General features: G+C 44.3%; 1 protein-coding gene across 2 annotated transcripts in view; it reads right to left on the minus strand.

The window, feature by feature from the left end:
• Positions 1–22,531, minus strand: part of LOC144773785 (protein FAM171A1-like) — a 155,042-nt gene extending 132,511 nt beyond the window's left edge. The window contains exon 1 of one of the 2 annotated variants that reach the window (XM_078658896.1): positions 22,113–22,531. The gene's annotated coding sequence lies outside the window, so the exon portion shown is untranslated. The remainder of the gene's footprint in view (positions 1–22,112) is intronic. The other variant, XM_078658899.1, reaches the window with a different exon arrangement.
• Between the last annotated feature and the right edge of the window lie 649 nt (positions 22,532–23,180).

Consider the following 23,180-nt stretch of genomic DNA (forward strand, 5'->3'; position numbering starts at 1 on the left):
GATTTTATCTTTTTCCCTGTAAATCTTGTTTAATAATCTCGTTAGTGGGGGGGCTATAGTTTCCCTTAGCGCTAAGTACAGTTCATTTGGTAAGGCGTCAGGTCCAGCGGCTTTCCCTTTTCTCAAGGAGTTCAGAGCTGTTTTTACTTCTTCCATTGTTATTTCTGCGTTTAGCTCTTCGATTTCCAATTCCGACAATTTCGGTAGGTTTAGAGAGTCAAGATAATTTCCTAGTTCCTCTGAAGAGGAGGAGGAGTCTTCCATATACAGATTGGAGAATTTTTTTTCGAATTCCTGTTTGATTTCTGACTCATCAGAGGTTGTACCAGTTTGGTTGCTTAGTTGTATATTGGCTATTTTATTTCTGGTCTGTTCCGTTTTAGTTTTCCAGGCCAGTAGTTTTCCGCAGCCCTCTCCATACTCATGATTGGCTAATTTGCTAGCCTCCCACTTGGTTTTCACTCTATCTTCAAGATAGTCTGCCAGGTTTCCTTTTAGATCTTTTCTCTCCGTCTCCAATGTATTTCTTATTTCTAAGTTTTGTTCTGTATTAATCTGTGCATCTATTTGATTTATAGTTTCTTCCTTTTCTCTAATCTCTTGCTTAGTGAGTTTTGATCTATAAGCCCCCAGGCTTATGAGTTTACCTCTGATGACTGCTTTATAGGCATCCCAGGTTGTTTGATCAGATGTGCCTACTCTATTATCCTCAAAAAAGTTGGCTGATGTTATGCTCAGATCTTCCCTTATTTTTGGGTCAAAAAAAAGTGTGCGATCTACTGTCCATCTAGGTTGAGATTTATTTATTTCTGAGTATACGGTCAGATGTACCGCTGAGTGGTCGGACAGATGTTCAGGCAAATGGTCCAGAGCTTTGATGTTTTTGTGAAGGTTTTTACTGATCAAGAAGTAGTCTATTCTAGACTTATGACCTAGTTTTTTATTGTCTAGGGTAAATGGATGCTCCTTGTTTCCTTTCTCTCTCCACATGTCGATCAGATCTAGATCCTTTTTATATATGCTTAGCCATTCTCTCATTTTTGGCAAGTTAGATTGTCTTCCTGGGGGAGATCTATCTAAATTAGGGTCTATCATAATATTGATGTCACCTCCCAACAGTATTGGATCAGATGTGGTTAAAAGCTCTGTATATAATTTTTGTAGGGGGTTTGGAAATCTATGTTTGGTCCGTAATATCCAGCTATAATAAAGTTGTCATCATATATTTTCACTCTTGCTAAGGCCCATCTGCCTTTGTTGTCTACTGCTTTATGTATGATTTTTACATTGAGCGATTTTTTGAAAAGTATTGCGATTCCTTTAGTATTGCAGCTTTGGTTAGTACAAACGTAGGAATCTACCCAGCTCAATGATTTTATTATTTGTTCCCATTCTTTGTTTAGGAAATGAGTCTCTTGAAGAATGATCACTTCATTGTCTACAAATTTAAATATTCGAAGATTCTCCTCCGTCTACTTGATGATCTGAGTCCATTTACGTTCCATGATATAGTTTTGAATTCTTTCGCAGATTTAGACATTGTATTTTCTATTTTGTTGGTTATTTAGTTCCCGTTTTGTTTTTACTTGTCGTTCTCCTGCACTCCCTGTTACTTCACTCTTGAGGATAATTTTTTCAGTTTTTTCCCTAGTTTGCTCCCCACCCATGGTGTCTTTTTTATTTGATTTTATATTTTTCCTGTGATTATCATTCCCCCCCCCCCCGAGGAAGCCTCCCTTCTTTCTCTTGGGCGGTATTGTTCGCCCTATTCGAGCTCCACAGTTAATTTTTTTGTTACATTACCTATCTTTAAATTTATGTTGTAGTCCGTAGCTGATCCTTTATCTGTTGTATGAGATTTTCCACTTCGCTTGGCTCTCTGATATTGTGCATTTTATTCTGCCACATGATTCTCAGTGGGGCGGCGAATCTCATTTGAACTGTAGCGCCTAGGGTTTTTAATACGGCCATGTATTGTCCTAATTCCCACTGTCTGTCCTGGGTGGCTTTCGACATATCTGAGCGGATCCTGAAGGTACAATTATCTTTCTTTAGTGAACTGCTCTTTAATCCTTCACTTAGAATTCTTTCTTTTAATGTGTAAGTTTTGAAATTTATTAAAATCTTTCTTGGCGTCTTCCTGTCTCTGCTCTTTCTAAATGGATCTCGGTGCACCCTTTGAATGTCATCACACAGATTTGTGTCCTTGGTCCATGGAAAGTATTCTTCAAGCAGGGAGATTGTAAATTTCTTTATGTCTTGCCCTTCCAGATTTTCTGGCACATTCAGAATCCTGAGATTATTTTTTTCTTGCTTGATTTTCAAGTGATTCTAGTTTTTCCTTGGTGGCTTTGTCCGAGTCTCTTAATTTCCTGATTTCAGACTGGTTAGAATCTACTTTTTTGTTGAGGGACACCATCTCTGACTCTACTGCAGATACTCGGTCACCCAAGGCATTCAGATTTTGATCTAAGGTCTTGCAGACTTCTTGGATTTTAGCCTGGTTGGACTCAGATACCAAGAATTTTTCTCTCATCTCTCTCAGAACCTTCTCCATGAGGCTTTCCATGAGTTTTCCAGTTTGCTCAAGGAGGGTTTGTGGTGAAGGACAGTTGGAGGCGCTTGTACCTGGTTCATTTACGGTTAACTGAGTTGAATTCTCTGGAGTCTCTGAATTTTCGCTTTGTTGGTTTATATTACTAGATGTTTCTGTAAACGTTTCTGTACTCATTTACGGATTTTTACTAGTCAGACTTTCAGAGGTTTCTTCAGTTTGGGGTAACAGAGTAGGGGGGCTTTTTCCTGCAGTTTGCTGGGGTTGCTGCACTTTAAAAAAAGATCTCAGTGAAGGTGTAATTTCTAGTTTGTGTTCAGGGGGGGCTCCTGCCTTATCTGCTCTTGGTTTAGGCTGACGTTCTCTGTTGGTGGTACCTTTTTTATTATTTTTTTGTAAAGGCAGGGTTACTTGTTTGGAAGGCTGTGCAAAACTTTGCTTGGGGAATTGCCTATTCCTAAGGCAGTAGCTTGATTTAATTCCACCCTCTTCCTCAAGTTCTAGTTTTTTTGTTTGGCCTTTTCCCTCTGTCTTATTTTTTGGCTTTGAGAAAAAGTCAAACACTTCTGCTCCACTTTCTCCTATGCAGCTAGCTTTTTTTACCTCTATTTTTTGAGCAACCCACTGTTCGCCCTCCTTACACCCCTCAATTAGGTCAAGAGCAATCCTCCCTTGGTTTTTCTCCTCCCCTCGTACCTGGCTCATGTAGTTGCCATAGAAGCTAGGATCCGTCCCTTTTTCTTTGCTTCTTGCTGTCCTTTTGTTGCCCAAACTCCAGAGCTCGATCTGCTCTCTCTTAGGGCAAACGCTCCATGTACCGGTCAGGAACAGAGCTGCTCCTCGTTTGCGTGTCTCCCAGTCTCCCTGTCTGCTGGCGCTCCCTTGATTCCCCTGGAAATCTTCTCGCTTGAGTCTCTGTTGAGTCGGCTGGTCTCCTCGAGTCTTCGGGCCGCCGTCACTGTTACCGTTGCCGCTGCTACTGCCGCTCTTGCCCCGGAAGTAGAAGCACACTCTTCCTTGCGCTCTCCGGCAGTCGCGTTGAGCGCCTGAGGCTGCTGCCCATCTGTTGTGGCGACTGTCCCAGTTACAGGGTTGCAGTGTTCTTGGGTTTTGTGGGCTAGGATTTCCTAGAGCAAGAAGTATCTGATACTGCCAGCACTATCGGAGTCAGAACCGAAAATTACGCCACCTGATGCCCGACGCCGCTCGTAAGTGCCTCTGTCGTTTAGTTTTCTATTCTGTGTGGTTCTGTGTGATTGCTACGGTCCCATTAAATCCATAATCAGCAGGATAGGCTTAGATCATGCCTTCGGTCTTGGAGAAGATTGTGGAGCTCCCGACCGGACCTCCTAGCCGGCCGCCATCTTCCTCCGTAAACAATTATTATAGAAATCGCCAAAAACACATACCTTTAAAATATTTACTAAAATACAGAACACAAATTTTAAAAAGAAATTTTTAAAACAAGTGCATTTTTTTACATTTTTACATTTAAAAAAAATAAAATCTATTTAAAATATTTCTTGTTTTAGAACCGATATTCTTAAACCCAATATTCTTAACGTCATGATTTCTGAGTCACGATATTTATAAATCAATATTTTGGTAGGGCGAAATTTAAAAAGACATATGTCTGTCTAAAAACCCCTTAATTTGCTGAACCTGGTTGTGACCCACTTCAATTAGCAAAATAAGAACCAATATCAATCAAAAACGCAGATATAAAGATCACAGTGAACGTTCTGCACAATAAACTGAAGGTCTATATGACATAATTTTTTATCAACCAAAGCTAGGGTTAATACATAATCACACTTCAGCTAATCAATTCAGGACAAACTCCCATCTACAGTTGGAGACCCAGAACGATGAGGATGAGAAGGTGGTTGTCTCTCTTGAAAGCAAGAAGGGGTTAAAACATATAAAGCGCACATACATTTATGGATGATGGATATCATGCATCTAAGAGAGTCGTAGTTTGCTTAAAGAATAGTGAATAAAAAGTGCTACTAGGGCCTGAGTGACCTGTGGGTGCTACTCATTCACCTTTTTTGCTGTCCCTTGCAGCATAAGGCATGGGTGCCCACTATTTCAGCTGTTATTTTATTTTGTAATTTGCAAAAGAATAAAGGGTAAATAAAACTGAGAAAAATTAAAGTTAAATATCTAATCATCCATAGCATCTAAAGATAAAAAAACATTAAAAATAGATCAAAAGAAAGAAATGCTTCAGGAATCAAAAAATACAAGAAAATGTGAAATATTTATTAATTTATAAAAATAAAATACACTTTTAATTGACAAATGGTAACCACATCGTCAATGTAACAGAAGATCAGGAAAAATAAAACCAGTTAAAAATGAAATACCTCCTCCACGTAAATATATTAATAACATTAGAGGATTTGTTATGGTGTACGGCACCATAGCGGAAACTTGACCGGCAAACCTCCAAACGACAGTCCCAACCAACTGATTACGATAAGACCACACATGGGGGTCGATTAGGATCGCGGACGGACTTGAGTCCGTCCGCGACCCCAGAGTAGGAGGGAACGTCCGCATGGGCTGCGGCATTCCCTCCGTGCAGATTAGGATGTGACCGCCAGGGTGGCGGTCACATCCTCTATCTTCAACATTGCGACGGGTGCAGCTTCAAGCTGCACCCGCCGCAATGTTAAAAATTGCATGCACGGCATTTGCGTGCACAAAGCGGCAGGCACCTCGCGGTGCCTGCTGCTTTGTTCACGCAAATGCAGGGGGGTAACATAGGTACCCCCCATGTGCACCCCCCACCCCCCTTCACCCAGGGGTCCCACAACGGGCCCCCGAAGTGAAGGTCCGTATGCTTTTCCACGGTGGAAAAGCATACATTCTACACCATCCTAATATGGCTGGCGGTGTCTGATAGACACCGCCAGCCATGTTAAAGCTTTTCCGCTGCGGTCGGAAGGCGACCGCGGCGGAAAAGCTGTGGACTGATTGCAAGAACCACCAGCCATCCTAATTTGGCGGTGGGTCTTTCTAGGCTCCGCGGCGGTTTTCCCGCATCCTCCGGGCTGGCGGTGGCTTCCGCCGGCCCGGAGGATGCGGGAAAACCGCAATCATAATAGGCCCCATGGTGTGGTGCGGTCGCATTCTCAAATTCCACAATAGGAACATGTGCCACAGCCATAAACTGGCCGTAGCTCAAGTTCACATAGGGAAATAGGAGGTGAAGTTCATCCATGCACCGTGTACCAGGGAATACAGGGTGCTTGCCACACAGTGCAGGGATCAACAAGTGGGCATCCTAGGTATCACATTAAACACTAACCGTAGGCTGCAGGGTGAAGTAAGTTTCAAACATGCTTTCCATGTGTGAAAGCAGGATATTAACAAACACTACCAGAAACAGTGCATCGTAAATCGCCAAACACATAAATTACATGCCAGTTCAGATTTGGCCAACAGGTTCTTGGAGCCCGTCGAAAGCCAGTGTGAATATGCGTCCGGTTTCACTTCAGACAGGCAGTATTATGATCAGCCGGTCATAAGTGAAGATGATGGTTTGAGTCAGAAAGCCTCAGACCTAATGTCGGAAACTTTCAAACAATGATCATAATGAAGGCCTACATATGAGACTTAAAACAAATAAAATAACTCCACACATACTAATGTACACATAACTATGGGGCTGATTAAGAGGACGGGTGGACTTTGTCCGCCCGCCACTGTAGCGGTGATTGGTACCGCCCGCCAGACATGCAGCAGTCCAAATGCCAACAGCCCCCACCACTGCCATCAGGATGCGCCCACCAAACTGACGGACGCATCCTGGGCCTTTAACATTGCAGGCAGTGCTGGGGCTGCAGCGCCGTCCGCAATGTTAAAAGGTGCTTGCACCGAATTTCCCTGCACCACATGTCAGGCACCACAAAATGCCTGACAGCTACCACCACCCCCCACAAAGAGGGGCCCACAACCAGCTCCGAAGCCCAATTGCCAACAGCCTTTCCATGGCAGCACCGCCACCATGGAAAGGCCTCCTACAGGAAACAAACTAATATGGCGGACGGTGCCTGCTAGGCAACGCCAACATATTAGTGGCCCTTTGCCGTCCACCAGGCAATAGGTGCGATTGCCACCAGCAGAACAGCAGAGGACAGACTTTGCATCTGCCACGATACCCTCCGCCATGATAATATGGCGGTGGGTAAATCTATATGTGATGGCTATCATAATGAGCACCTAATTTACTACATATTGCTAAGCCTTAAAGGTTATCATTGGTAGTAAACATATAACTGTACCTATGTATTACACAACATATCAAAATCATCAAAAGGACAATACAAATGATATATAAAACTTAACTACCTCCCCTCTAATATTAAAGTAACTGAAATTAAAAATGTAAAACAAACTTACCCTAACCGATGACTGTAGCTACCAAATGCAAGCTTCTCTGCCCAAAAGCATACAAACAATAACAAGGCTAGATGAAAAAATCTACTTGGACACCAAATAAAAATTCGAAAAAAAATAATGTGTAACTTTGAAGTCAATATAACACAATATTATTCTAAAAATATATGTCAAAAATATATTCAATTCTAAAAAAAGGTTATGAAATAGTTTAATGAAAATATTCAATAAATAGTAATTAATATTATAATATACATACATTTTTAACTATATATTCAAACTAGTTTGGTTAATTTGTTGCTTATTATTTGTAACAAAAGATATACACAACTGTTCAAAAATTAAAGAAAAGAAATGAAAATATAAAAAGATAATGTATTGTATAAAACTGTATTTCAGGTTGAAGTTTTGAATTAAATAATAATATTTTAAAATATAAGATTATTAAGGGGATGATTAAGATGCAGCTGTAAAACTCTGCGACCCTTGATCAGAGCATTTACAGCTGCATCGTAATATGCCTGTAAGATTACTTTATGAGTGCCTCATTTTCATGATAGCAGTCATAAAGGAATTCAAACGGTCATTCCGTCTGACTTCGAGTTGGCAAAAAAATGTTGAGCCAAATATGTATTGGGCACTCAACAAAGTTAGGTATCATTTTCTTCGGAAGACTGAGGAAGACTGTGTGTGGTAGGAAATTTAAGCCGGCATGGTGATACCCAACAAAATATGTGAAAATGTGATTTTTAAAACTAAATATGAGGTTTGCACGGAATTCTGGGTAGTTAAATTTTTGGGGGATAGATGCAAGCCATACCTCCATGTACTGGCCAACATGCCTAGTTTACAGAAATGTGTAGGTTTGGTAGGCTTCCATAGATGGCCACTAAGCACAGGGACAAAAACCTAGGTGCAACTCTTTAAAAAACAGATCGTTTTGTGATAGGTCATTTTGATGTCTCCTCTATACCACAGAGATTGATGAACTTTCCATCACAGGAAAGTGATGGAAATTGTTTTCTTTTTTTTACAGTTTAAGGTTAAAAATGGATTCTGGGTAACAGAACATGGTAAAAGACATACAAGTCACCCCATCATGGATTTGCCTGGATGTCTAGTTGTCAAAAATGTATACGTTTGCTAGGTTTCGCTAGGTGACAGCAGAGCTAGGATGTAAAATACAAAGCTAGGCTTTTTTAAAAACAAGGGTCAGTTTTCACTGCAAGATGTGGTGAGTCCACATTGCATTTTAGGCCGTTTCCTGCTGCAGGCACTAGGTCTACCCACACAAGTGAGCTACAGTTTTTATCAGGAGACTTGTGGAATATGGGGTGCGTAGAATTATGTAGATACAGGCAGATTTCCATCACAGAAATGAGAGGAAAATGTGTTACATTTTTGAGAAGTTTGAGGTTTGCAAGAGATTCTGAGACACAGAACCTGAAGAGAGCCATACAAGTGAGCCCATACTGGATTTCCCTTGTGGGATTATTAGGATGTCGTGACGTTCACCACCGCTGAGCCGCCGGTGGCGACCGCCACCACATCGTAACGAGTGAAACCCCCCTTCATATTACAATGTCGGGAGTTTCACAGTGGATACAAAGTGCGACCACCACTTTTCAGCCGGCCGTTAATCATTCCGATTGCCAGTTGGGCAGAACTAGTATGTTGGCGGTGCCTAACAGGCCCAGTCATCCATATTAGGATGGTGTGATGGCAGGAATTGCTTTGGGGGACCGTTTTGTGCCCTCAAGTGGGTAAGAGGGGCGGGGGCTGCACTTGGGGGGTAACTATAGTACCAGCCCTCATTGCCCTCCAGAAGGAGGCAGGCACAGCGTCATGCCTGCCACATTGTCCATGGCAATGCACGATGTGCCTCTTTGGCTTTGCGGTGGGTGCTGCTTCCAGCAGCGCACAAGTTAAAATCAAAGATGCGGGATGCGACCGCCAGGGTAGTGGTCGCATACAAATTGGCAGCGTGGGACCTCCCATAGCTGGCAGATGGTAACAACACCGCTAGGGTTGTCCTCCCACCATCCTCTTGGGTCCCTTAGGGGCCCATTAGGATGATGGTTGGACTTTGTCCGCCCGTCATCCCATCGTGGATAGGGACCGCCCGCCATAAGGACGGGGTTTCCGTGTCTGGCATTAGGATGCGCCCACCACTGAGGCGGGCGCATCCAGCATTCCTAACATTGTGGTGAGCGGTGCACTCAGCACCGCCCGCCACAATGCCAGGAAGGCATGCTGTGCACTTCAATGCACAACATGGCAGGCACCGTGCGGTGCCTGCCATGTTGTGCATGGAACTGAAGGGGGGGTACCATAGGTACCCCCCATGTGCACCCCCAACCCCCCAGAGTCACTGGGGGCCCGCAACAGGCCCCCGCAGGTAGACTCCACATGCTGCCGCCACAGAAAGGCATTCAGGAATGCCCATTGTAATATGGCTGGCGTTGTCTGATAGACATCGCCACCATATAAACCCTTTTCCGTCCACCGCGGACCCCCCAGCCATGTTAATATGGCGAGGGTCCTTTGTGCACGGATGGCAGGCGGATCGTCCCCACCAGGCCGGCGGTGGCTACCGACGGCCTGGCGGGGGGAGATCCGCCCACCATCCTAATGGGCCCCTTAATGTATAATTTTCAAAAATGTATAGGTTGGCAAGGTTTCGCGAGGTGCCAGAAGAGCGAGGATTCAAAATCCATAGCTAGGCAAAAAAAGGGCCAGTTTTAATTTTAAAAATGTGGTGGGTCCACGTTGCGATTTTGGCCAATTCCTGCAGCAGACACTAGGCCTACACACATAAGTACGGTAGCATTTTTATAGGGAGACTTAGGGAAAAAGAGAATAGTAGAAGAACTGTTATTACCAATTAACTTTATTTGCATTTAAGCCTTCCTAATGTAAAAAATTGGGAAATAAGTCATTTAAAAAAAAATTACATCTAAATCACATGCTTGCATGGGTAGCCACAATTTTGGAGATATGCAAAACACACTGCTATAAACTCTATATTTTGTTTGAGAAATATATTGCTTTCCTTTTTACCTATTTTACTCTGTTTATATTTACCAAATGAATTGCGATAAACACAGTACACAATGAAAAACCAGTGCAATACGCAGCTCAATTTTTGGATCAGAGTTGCTCTGGTTCTTGGTGAACCAATAAGTCCTATATATCCCAAAACAAGAAGGATCCTGCCTATTCAATGTTATATTATTTGGCAAAATTACAAAAATTACAGGTGAAAACGTTATCACAAATTGCTATTTTTTTAATACTTTAGTGCAATATTTACTATTGTCAAATGTAAATTTATATAGGAAATCGTTAAAGGATTTAGACATATGCCCCCATTACTGAATTCAAATTTTTGTCTAGTTGTCAAACATGTATAGTTTTCTGGTATCCATTATGGTTTTGAAACTGGAAGGAGGTTGAAAGAAAAAATTCTATGTCACAATAAAAAAGAAAAACTTCATAAAAATTTTTGGTTTACTGTCAAGAGTCTACTTGCCCCAGAAATCTGAGATGATGGGGATTTCATCATCACCACAAAGGCTTTGTTGATGCCATTTACAAGAAACAAACCAGACGCTTTCTACTGCAGGAATTTAGAACAATTGTTTTTAGAAAAAGGCTAATATTTTAAGTATTTTTTCAAATTTCTATGTCTTTTCCAGGGGAATACACAAACACTGGGTACCTTTAAAATCATCAGGGTGTTGGGAATAAGGGCACAAATGTAACATTAAAACCTTATGTGGACAAAAAGTTACAGGGGCCTAAGTGCAAACTGCCACAAAGAAACAAAATAATGCTGAGCACAGGGGGGAGGTGGGGTGGGAAAGGACCTAGCAGCAAAGGGGTTAAAATACAACTGCTACAATCTGTACATAGTGCTTCACGCTAGACTTATAAAGTGCATTAAAACAAATTACATTGATCAAATTAATGGCACTCTAGTTTATTAAGTTAGCACAGTTAATTAAAACCAATGCAATAAAATATCATAGCACTGTTACAACGTTAAAAAGCATAAACAAAGCAAACTATCAATATTTAAATTCATACATATATAAGTGTCGAGGCAGTATTGTAGTTACTATTGTAATCTTGTGACTGGGTTCCAAAACCAAGGAGAAAATAATTTTGTACAGAGACGCTATGGCAAAGTGCAAATAAAGTCAGTGATGAGTTGGGGGGGGGGGGGGGGGGGGGGGACTGATAGGGTGCGGACAGAAGAGGGAGAAAGCAGATTACCCAGGAGTCTCACATATTTTCCAGACCTTGCAAGCCCTTGAATATCTAGGGAAGTAAAGCAGAGAGCCAATGCCTCACAAGATGTACTGATGGGTGTGTTCGCCTTGACCTCGGACCAGGCAGCACTCTCCCTGGCAGCTCCGCCAGTAGTTAATTGCCACCAGGAGCCCCAGCAGCAGAGTTTGAGCCCCGCGCCCGACTCTGCCACAGGTTGTTGTGCACGCGGAAGTCTCACCACCCATTAAGCGATGTGTGCCACTTATTTGGTTTTTATGTACTGGTCTCGTTTTCTTTCAGGTTTTAGGCTTCTGACCATTCTGTTCAGCGCATTTAGCAGTTCCCGCCTCCCGGCGCTCCCCTCCTCCTCTTAGCCCCGCCCCCGTCCAGCCACTCTCCCGCCTCCTCCTTGAATCCCACCTCCCTCCCCTACATAACGGCGACCGCTGGCACACCAAAGGCATGTCTAAGGCAAGCCTGTATGCGCCCGTCCGCGATCCGACCGAGACCAGCTCCAGGAACCCTGGTTCTCCTGTTCTCCATCGGTACAATGCCGCCAGTCTCCTCGCACTCAAGCCCAGGCACCTCGCAGTCTGCGTACGAGCCTCGCCCGATAACACCCAAGGACACTTTTCATGCAGACACTGCCATAGCTCATTCACCACACACACTACACCAACAGCCACCAGAGGACCGTCAATCATAAAATCCACCAACACACTGAACTGCATCCTTCTCAACGTGCGCTCCCTTCAAGCCACGCCATAGAGATATGGGACATGATCGACACACTTGCGCCCTACGTCGCTTTCTTCACTGAAACTTGGACCAATGCCACCTCCGGCCCGACATTGCCACAGCTATCCCTGACGGCTACAAGTTACAGGGAAGGGACCGCCCACACCGCCCGGGGGGAGCACTCACCATCGCACACAAAACCACCCTCCGACTCTCCACCTCCAGCTCGAGAAACCTCCACTTCCAGATCCAGACCAACCCTAGGACGACGCTACGGGGCACACTCATCTACAGACCACCAGGACCCCGCGCCCAGCCCACTATCACCATCACCGAGCTCACCGCAGCCCACGCTATCACCTCCACGGACTTCATACTGCTCGGAGACCTGAACTTCCACCTCGAGAACAGCCAGGACCCCAACTCCACCGCTCTCCTCAAGAACCTCGCCAACATGGGACTAAAACAGCTCGTGAACACCCCCACCCACAAAGCAGGGCACACCCTCGACGCCATCGTCGCTGAAGGATCAACAATCTGCTTCAGCCACACCACCCGGCCCTCCTGGACAGACCACCACTGCGTCCATTCACTTTCAACTCCAGCACCGCACCCAAACCCGCCCCGCGCCCGCCTCGACGGAACTGGAGTAAAGTCACTGAGGAACTCCTGAACTCCACCCTCCTCCAAATCCCCCCCCCCCCCCCAGGCCACCACCGACACCAACGCTGCAGCCAGGGAATTCCACCACTGGATCGCCAGCTGCACCGACAAGCTGGCACCTCTCCGACAGACTGCCAAACTACGCCCTCCCAAGGCTGCCTGGTTCACCACCGATCTCCAAGAAGCCAGACGCACCTGCAGACGTCTTGAAAAAACCTGGCGGTACCGGAAGACCACAGAAGGCCACAACAACCACAAGAACGCCATAAAAGACTACCACCAGCTTATAAGGGGCACCAACAGAACCTTCATCAGTGAAAAAACCAAGACCAACGCATCCAACACAAGGGAAATGTTCAACGTCATTCACCAGTTCGCTAAACCAGCCTGCGAAGCCACAGACATCGCACCCACCTAGGAACTCTGCAATAGACTCAGCTCCTATTTCTACCTGAAGATCATGGCCCTCTACGATAAATTCAGCGAGCCAACAGAAGATAGCGCCGCTCTACCCACAACCGCTTAGAAGCCTCCCATCACCACCTGGGACACCACTTCCGTCGAACTCATCTCCTCAACCATGAAGAAAACTCACTCAGGAGCCCCAATGGACCCCTGCCCCCGCACATCTTCCAAAAGAGCCGCCACTACCATCGCTCCCGAACTAGCGCATGCCATCAACTCCTCCCTTGCATCCGGCACCTACCCCATCGACTGGAAACGCGCTGAGGTGAATCCCCTCCTCAAGAAACCAACGGCTGACCCTACAGACCTGAACTACTGGCCCATCTCTCTCCTTCCTTTTGCAGCCAAAGTCACCGAAAGGCTTGTAACCGCCCAACTGACCACCTTCATCAAAGAAAACTGCATGCTGGACATCTCCCAGTCAGGCTTCCGCAGGAACCACAGCTCCGAGACCGCCCTCCTCGCCGCCACCGATGACATCCGCATGTTGCTCGACCAGGGTTACACCTCAGCCCTCATCCTCCTAGACCTATCCGCAGCATTCAACACTGTCTCACACCGTTCACTAGCCAACAAGCTCCACAATGCGGGAATAGAGGGGCATGCCCTCGACTGGATCTGATCCTTCCCCTCCGGCAGAACCCAGAGGCTCAGGCTCCCCCCCTTCCTCTCTGACCCCACTGACATCATATGCAGAGTCCCCCAAGGATCGTTGCTAAACCCGACTCTCACCAACATCTACATGGCCCCCATCGTCAGACAGCACTGGCTCAGCATCATATCCTACGCTGACAACACCCAGCTCATCCTCTCCCTCACCAAGAACCCCGAAAACACCAGACTCAGCTTCCAGGAAGAAATGAGAAACGTGGCGACCTGGATGAAGGACAGCTGCCTCAAGCTCAACTCCGAGAAGACCAAGGTCCTCATCCTTGGACCCTCCCCCTCCACCTGGGACACCTCCTGGTGGCTTATCGCCCTCGGGTCCCCACCCACCGCGACAGACCACGCTCGGAACCTCGGCATAATCTTCTACTCCTCCCTCTCCATGAACCGCCAAATCAACGCTATCTTCACCAGTTTCAACTGCCTCGAAATCCTCCGAAAGACCTTCAAATGGATCCCCCCCGACTGTAGAAAGACCGTCACCCACACACTCATCACAAGCAGACTAGACTACGGCAACGCCCTCTACGCCGGAATCAACAAAACCCTCCTACGCAAGCTCCAAACCATTCAAAACGCGACCGTCAGGCTCATCCTAAGGACACAACGCCGCGACATATGACCCAACACTTGCGAGAACTCCACTGGCTCCCCATCAAGAAGAGGGTCACCTACAAACTCCTCACCCACGCCTACAAATCCCTCAATGACATCGGACCCAAATACCTCAACGACCGAATATGTTTCCATGCCTCCAAGAGGAACCTCCGCTCTGCTGACCTCGCCCTGGCAGTGGTCCTCCGCATCCACAGAAGCAGAACAGGCAGCAGGGCCTTCTCCTACACCACAGCCATAATCTGGAACACACTCCCGGTAAACATCCGACGCTCTCCAACCCTGCACTTGTTCAGGTGGGCCCTCAAAACCTGGCTCTTCGACTCACCAGAGCGGCCTTTCCCTCCCCCCCGCGCCTTGAGACTCTTGCGGGTGAGTAACCATTGATTGATTGACTGATGCCCCTTTTTAAATATAAGGGTTTTAAAAGAAGTCTTATGGGAGCGCCAAGGTCGGGGGAAGAAAACAGAAGATGCAACCATGATTCAGACATGTAGTTGTACAGTTTGAAAGCCCCCTCCTTAGTTGATGGAGCACATAGGTTGAAGGCAGTGGAGCGCAAACCTAGGAGTACTGAATTTATCAACAAATAGCATATTAATTATACTTTACTGGATTCATCTTTCTCATTGTTATAAGTATATATATATATTACCTACTGGCGGTCGCCAGTAGGTATATATAGTTAGGATTTTTTCTCTATGGGTTTTTTGAAAATTCTATGTCTAATAACTTTGGCGTTTGTGGACGGAATTGGCTGAAATTTTCAGGAAAATGGCACATTTTGTTTCTGAGCAGCCCTTGAAAATTTGGGGGGGGTTCGTCCAGTGGGGGCCGAGAAAAAAGGGGGGTCCCAAAACGTGTTTTTAACATTGAGTTTTCCATAGGGCGGTTGGCCTCACTTTTAGCCCGAACGGCTGAATGGATTTGCACGAAACTTGGCAAAATTGTAGGGACTGGTAGCCCGATGTGCCTTTTGTAGGTCTCAATATATGTGCTCCAGTGGATTTTGAGAAATTAACGTTTAAAAAAAGATATATATCTGTAACAGCGGACCGGTTAGCGCTCTGGTTCGCGGACTTTTCGCGCAACGGAGCTTTGTGAAGCGAAGCTGATTGGTTCTCCGGCGTCTGTCAACATTCCAAACAGTCCGTAGCGGCCGCCATCTTGTCTCTCGGTAGGATCGAGAGACAAGAGGAGGTCAAAACAAAGGGGGAAATAACTATAAGGGGGCATAGTAGATCCTCGCTGACCCCCTAGGTTTGATGTGGAGGTTTTAAAAGGGCCCCGCGGGGAAAAAAAAAATAATAAAAATAATAATTGAACGGCTGAATGGATTTGCACGAAACTTGGCAAAATATTAGGGACTGGTAGCCCGATGTGCCTTTGCTAGGTCTCAATATATGTGCTCCAGTGGATTTTGAGAAATTAACGTTCAAAAAAAGATATATATCTGTAACAGCGCTCCGCTTCGCGTAACGGAGGTTTGCGAAGCTGATTGGTCATTCTGTCACTGGGCTATAGTTGGGCTACATCTGGCTGATATTTGGGCTACATTTGTTTTTTTGTGTGTCTGGCGGCCATCTTTGGGCTACATTGGGCTACATTGGGCTTCATTGGGCTACATTCGGCTAATTAGCAAATAGCTCATCGCAAACTAGGAATGGTAAAGAATCGCTATTTATTCCTTAAAGTTCGCTATTTAGGAAATGCAAATAACTTTGATGATACATATGGCGGTTCATCTCTAACAAGATAAGAAGCATAGGGATAGATTTATGATGACTGGCGCATCACCAGGGATGTGTTAGTCATTCTGTGCCGCTGTTCCGTCACCTATGGTGTGCTGCATTTACAATGCGGCGCATCACGGGGCAAAAACAGCACAGATGCGTGATGTATCTGTGCCGTAAAGGTGGCGCATTGCTGGAGTTGTATCGCAAGTGTGATGAAGGTCCAGCAAGGGTCGGGGGTGCCCCTGTCGCAGGGTTTCTGTTCTCACACAGAACTGTGGACAGAGGATTGGAACCTCGGCGAATTAGGGTGTCCCAAAACTCACGTTAGTAATCAAAAACTATTTAGCAAGCTAGGTACAGTGTCACATTGGATATAACAAACTCTCAATGTTTAGACAATCCAGAATATGAACTTATAGTACCTCAGGATACGTGGAACTCATGAACAGTCGGTCGTTATATATTTCTTAGAAACCAGAACATGGAGTTAAGAAGAACACATGTGTATTTGAAATGTTTATTTACTAATGCCGTCTTCTCAGGCGTAGTACCTTAGATAATAAAAGTACACATATTATCAGTAGCAAAATTACCAGCATAGTTACTAGTACATAAAAAGTGAATGGTGATAGTATGTTAACATGCTGTAAATGAATAAGAGTTAGCAACACTTATAAGCAGCCGCGGGCCGTGGAGGGAGTTACGGTGAGGCAGGGAGGCGGGGAGGGGGAGAAGCAGGGTGGAGAATACAAGTACACATATTATCAGTAGCAAAATTACCAGCATAGTTACTAGTACATAAAAAGCGAATGGTGACAGTATGTTAACATGCTGTAAATGAATAAGAGTTAGCAACACTTATAAGCAGCCGCGGGCCGTGGAGGGAGTTACGGTGGGGCAGGGAGGCGGGGAGGGGGAGGGGCAAGGTAGAGAGGGCTCCACCCTGCTTCTCCCCCTCCCCGCCTCCCTGCCTCACCGTAACTCCCTCCACGGCCCGCGGCTGCTTATATCTCACCCTCCCTAATACACATATTATATTATTTGCTAAGAAGGTCTCTTTGTGTTGGTTTAGGGCGTGCCCATACTTTAGTGTCTTAGATTTGAAGGAATCACATCAGCATACACCAGCTCTCTCTTCATGTGAACCGCATCAACTGTTGTGTATGTGTGTTCGGCAAAGCAATATAAAACCCGCCTCATGCCCAGAATTGGCAGAAGTTGCACTTATGTTATGAGTATGAAGTCGTGGAGATCAGACCTCATAACAATTCTGTACCGTGTTGTTCTTGAAACTTTAGCACTCGCTGTACAGATATAGTTTAACAAGTAAAGCAGATAGTAGACCAATAACATATTATTCTCATGTAAACCACGATGAACTACTAGGTGGAAAGCTAAAGCAACAACTAAATGTCGTGTGCAGAAGTTGCAAAAAAGGAAAAATGGCGTTTAAACCGGTAATGAGCCCATGCTAACTTAACACGGTGTAAAGATATCCAGGACCTAGATGACACCTCCTCATGATCCGGAAACGAACTGAATAAGATAATAGAAGTGCCATCTCATGAGAGCAGATTGCAAGTTTATATGTGGACGGTCCGCAAGGTAAAGCATTAAAAACTAGGAAAATTCAATGCTAAAGAAAAATAAAACAGCCAAGTACTTTATCGAGTCTTAAGCCAATAGGCAAGGTAAATAATAAAAACTTGACAATTAAGTCAATGAATTGTCAATGAAATGCTAGTACTCAGCATATGAAACATGAAAAAGGTCTATGACATAACTGTGTATGCAAAATAAGCTGCAACAGCCTCCAACAGGAAGTCACCGTCTTCATCCGAAAACAGTTCAGCCATCCAATTTAAAAGCGGAAAAGAACATACGTGCTCTCCCAGCACCGGATCCTCTATCACCATCAGAGGACAGCTCGGTGGGTTTTCAAGAAAGCTGTGTTCCAAGAAAGACTGTGCTGCCGCCAGTAAATTCCAGGGACCAAGTAGTCCATGCATCAATGCCACAGCCATAATCCTTTCGCCAGGACAAATCAACTCGTGAGTAATGATAGGAGTCATCAGCTGATTAAAGTCGACGTCAGGAGAAACCGGTCTGCAGAGACACAAATCAATGGCCCAATCGAAATCACAGGTCAGGCAGTGAAATACAGGCTGGACACAGGTGAAGTAGGAGAACCGAAAAGATAATCCATATGCCGTGCTTAATATCGCCAACGGCATTGTGCCATAATATTCTAGCATGCGATTGCGGAACAGTGTCAGCAGCTGCAGGGTCGGAGGTTGCATAGGAGGGACATCCATATTTAAAAATGTAAAAAAGCACAAGAGCGTCCGCTGGTAATGCAAGTAAAAATGCAATCCACGAACCAGAGTGGAGAAAATGGAATGAAAGGGAGCAGGGATGACTCCAAAGATTTTCTCAAATGAAGTCACGAGACCACTGGTAACAACTTTAAAAAAGTGTGCCAGGGATTTTGTGGAGGATGCGTTAAAGATAGTCGGAAACATGTTGCTGAAATTGAAAGGCAAACCTGTGTACGGGTGTTCGCTATGTGAAGTACGAAAGTTTCACGGGCCGAACTCAAGGCCACCTCTCTCTGAGACAAAAGAGCTCTTATTCTTGTCATGCCGTTGAAACGTGTCCCAAGGTTGGTATTTGTGGCCAGATTGAAAACTCCCTATGTTCATGTGTGGGAGGAAATAGAACATTTCTGCAGCAAATAACCCGTTCACTTACTGTTACGATAAAAGGAATACTTTTAATTAACTCAGAACAATCTTCATTATTGAGCATCAAATAACTACCATTTTCCAACAACTTGAACGTGGGGATGATAGCAGGAACTGGCGTGCCTTGCATCACGCAAGCCATATTTGGTCGGTGTTTGTTGCATGAATCGTGTAACTGTATGTGCCTACACATTAGTGAATGATCTGGCGTCTCAGTGCATTCCTCTCCATTCAGATAAACTTCTTGATCATCTTTGAAACATCTGTATGTGTATGGAAGCGACCAGACCTCATGAACAAAAGCACTACCTAAAGGTTCATAAAGACCTATTGGTATATATTTCATACAATTTGAAAACTTATATAAAGCAAAAGGCAGCGTTATTAAACCGTCGATAAGGCATGTTGCCAAAAAACCCGCAATCCTCTGCTGATGATGTCACTGAGCATGTCATGAATGATGTAATATGTGACATCATCAGTAGTGGATTATGGGTAATAGTATCTCTAGTTTACTCCCCTATAGCTGTCTTTCTTTTAACATAAGTGTGTGTTTCCTTCCCTTATACTTACTGTTTTTGGTACGCTTCCAGTTCGCGTACCAGCGAGCGAACTAGGAAGCGAACTAAGAGAAATAGAGGTTGGCACAGTTCCAAATATTGTACCAATTTTTTAATAACGGGGAGGTAGTTCTGAAAAGAACTTTTTTTTTTATTTTTCTGAACATTTTTTTACTGTAAGGTTCCCGATTCGCGAAGCGGGAACGAAGAAAAAAAAATATTTAAAAAAATAATTATTCATAAACATATAAAATATATTTTTGGATTTAAAGAAGAATAAATTTTACAGCTACAGATATTAGCTGTTAAAAAACCAATGAAATTCACTGAAAAAACCATAGGTTATAGACCATATATAGTTAGGAATTAGCATTTACAAAACCTTGAAAATTCACTGAAAAAACCATAGGTTATAGACCATATATAGTTAGGAATTAGCATTTACTAAACCTTATTTTACTCACACAAAACCATTGAAATTCCATATATAGTTAGTTGCACTAACTATATATCGCGCACCCGCAATCCACTGCTGATGATGTCACATATTACATCATTCATGACATGGTCAGTGACATCACTGATGACATCACTGATGACATCTCAAATGACATCACTGATGACATCACTGATGACATCTCATTTGACATCAATGACCACATCACTGATGATATCATTCATGTGACAATACAATGCATCTCCTCACATTTTAATATAACCTCTGTTTCACCCAGTGTTAAAAAGAGAGTATAATTTTTGAAACCATTGACACACCAATACTAGTTACTACATACGCACTCACTGATTGCTACGTCTACACACACCTTCACTCATTCACCCATACAATCATTCATACATACAATCACTCATCTTTACAACACTATCATATGCACTCATACACCTATACAGACACTCACAGTCTGCCACGCATCCATGGAGTTACTCACACACCTAGTCAGTCCTGTAAAGAATCAATGACACTTCCATTTTCTTGTCTATACAGTTAAACATAGAGCACCTTACATTTTCAAACATATACTAACACATACTTACCTTCTTATACAATCATTGATACAAGTACAGATTGATCTGCACAGAGTCACACACCTCCCAGCTAGCCACACACACACTCAGTCTCCCATACAAATACTTGGGCAATCAATCAATAACCCATATAGTTACTCATATAGCTACTGATCAACACATGCAGCAGTTTACAGAACAACAGACATAATGATGCACAAATTAAGACAGTTTAGTCACTAACCCATGCAGTCAGTGAGACACATTTAATCACTCACTCATACAGTCAGTCATGCACCTACTAAATCCTTCGTCCAGACACTTACACATCCACTCATTCTTCAATATGTAAGACATATTTAAACTTTATAGAAACAAAAAATCACTGGATGTTGTTATCAGTGATGTCATCAGTGATGTCATTTGAGATGTCATCAGTGATGTCATCAGTGATGTCACTGACCATGTCATGAATGATGTAATATGTGACATCATCAGCAGTGGATTGCGGGTGCGCGATATATAGTTAGTGCAACTAACTATATATGGAATTTCAATGGTTTTGTGTGAGTAAAATAAGGTTTAGTAAATGCTAATTCCTAACTATATATGGTCTATAACCTATGGTTTTTTCAGTGAATTTTCAAGGTTTTGTAAATGCTAATTCCTAACTATATATGGTCTATAACCTATGGTTTTTTCAGTGAATATATATATATATGTGTGTGTGTGTATGTAGGTCTACATATATTTATGAAAAATTGTGGTATTATTCTAACAACAAATACATTTTGGGAAAATCTAAAAATTCTTTAGAAACCAAAGAATTGGTGAAAAAAAATTCCTTTACCATATGCATATGCAACATACGAAAATAGATTCACAATTATAGCTTAAAAAAGTAAATATTTGTCAACTTTACACATGCCATAAGACTTTTCGGTCAGGCACCTGCACAAATAGCACTTTAGGAGAGGCATAGACATACAGCCAGGCACCAACAAAGGAGGTTATAGCTGTATTTGTAAGCCCCGTAGGGGGAGCGTAAAACAACACAGCACGTTATAGCTGTATTTCTAAGCCATGTGGGGGGGGGGGGGAGACCAAACGGATGGGGGGGGCTGAGCTAGTTAGCTTGTAGCTGTATTTGTAAGCGCCCCTCTGATGTAGGGGAGACCAAACCTACGGGGGAGATCATCTAGTTAGAACACCGGTACTCTCTTTCTCAAAATAAAAAAGTGCCAGTACTCCATACCGGTCAATACCGACCCCTTTAAAGCACTGGTTACACCAAAAATCAGACTGAGAACTCAAGTGTAAAAAAAAATCGCTCGATGCAGGCAGGATACACTTATTTGGAGTGTTTTCGTCGAATTGATCCAAGACTATAGGTCCCAGAGTGCATTTGGTGTTGGAATGAAAGCGCGAGAATACTGGTAGGGTGTTTTAATATGCATACAGGCCCTTGGTATCATTTTTGTGACGACAACCAATGTGACTCTATTTCAAAGTCACGAGCGCCAAATGGTTCAATGGTCCAGTGTTAACGCAGAGTCCGCGCTTCACGTCACTGCTGAGCAAGAAGAGAGTTGCGAGTGACTCAATAGCATACACAGCCTCAATTCAAAATTAAGTATTAAAAGGAGAAATCTAAATTGAAACTTACCTCCCCCTGTAGACTGAACACCCCTTATTCTTCTTAGTAAGTGATCTCGCAGTAGCGCGAACTAGAGGAGGAGTTAAAAGTTGCTGCAAACGCGTGCTAATCGGTTTTCTTTTTTAATTCTACCAATGGCCGGCCGCAGCTGAAAGTATCAGACCTCCCTACCTCCAACAAGGTGGTGATGATTAAACGCCCGTGGGCGGGGAGAGGGGCTGGTTTGAGCCGGCGTTTGGACACCTGCAGGGCACGGTTCTGGGAGACTGGGGTAGAGTTGACGAGTTTTACCTCACGCTCACACCGACTGCGACAGTAAGATCTCGCAATTTTTTTGTTGTGAAGAGATTTCACACGCTGAGATAAACTTGCAGATGGCGTCCTGCAAGGAGCTTTCGAATGGGTGTTCTGTCCTTGCAGAGCAATACGCTCAGGTGCGCTACCACCAAGTCAGTTGCGAGCAGGGCATTAAGTGGGATGAAAAACAATGGAGGGTCCCTCAAAGGGGCGTGGTCAATGTAATTAAGGGCGTGGCTTAAAACACAAAGGGGCAGATTTACAAGCCCCTTGCGCCACTTTTACGTCATTTTTAACATGGGAAAAATGACGCAAAAGTGGGGCAAGGGGCTTGTAAATCTGCTCCATAAGCTAAAAATCTGTGTTTAGCACAGAGTGCCGCCCGACTTGTATTTTGCTGTTCCTGTCATTGCATCCAGATATATGATACAACAAGTCACACCATACCAACAAGTGAGGACTATTGGCTTTGTCAATGGTTGCTAGTTGCATAAGATAAATAAGCAGCAACTATGGCTTGTATATAATATTGAAAAAACTTCCATTTAAAGCCCTGGTGACACCATGACGATGTTGCTGCTCAGGCCCGGTTCTAGCGAGTGGGCCGGGTGGGCCAGGCCCACCCAAACATGAGCCTGGCCCACCCAAACAGGATCCTTGGCCCTCGCAGTGAGGGCTAGAAGGCAGGCGCCAACGCCTTTGGGCTCAAAGTGCTTCAACCCTCCGCCGTCGCGTGTGTCAGCCCGGGCCGAGGGGCGCGCGCACACACACAGTTTTAGA

This window comes from Lissotriton helveticus, chromosome 1_1, assembly GCF_964261635.1.
Source record: "Lissotriton helveticus chromosome 1_1, aLisHel1.1, whole genome shotgun sequence".
Lineage (NCBI taxonomy): Eukaryota > Metazoa > Chordata > Amphibia > Caudata > Salamandridae > Lissotriton > Lissotriton helveticus.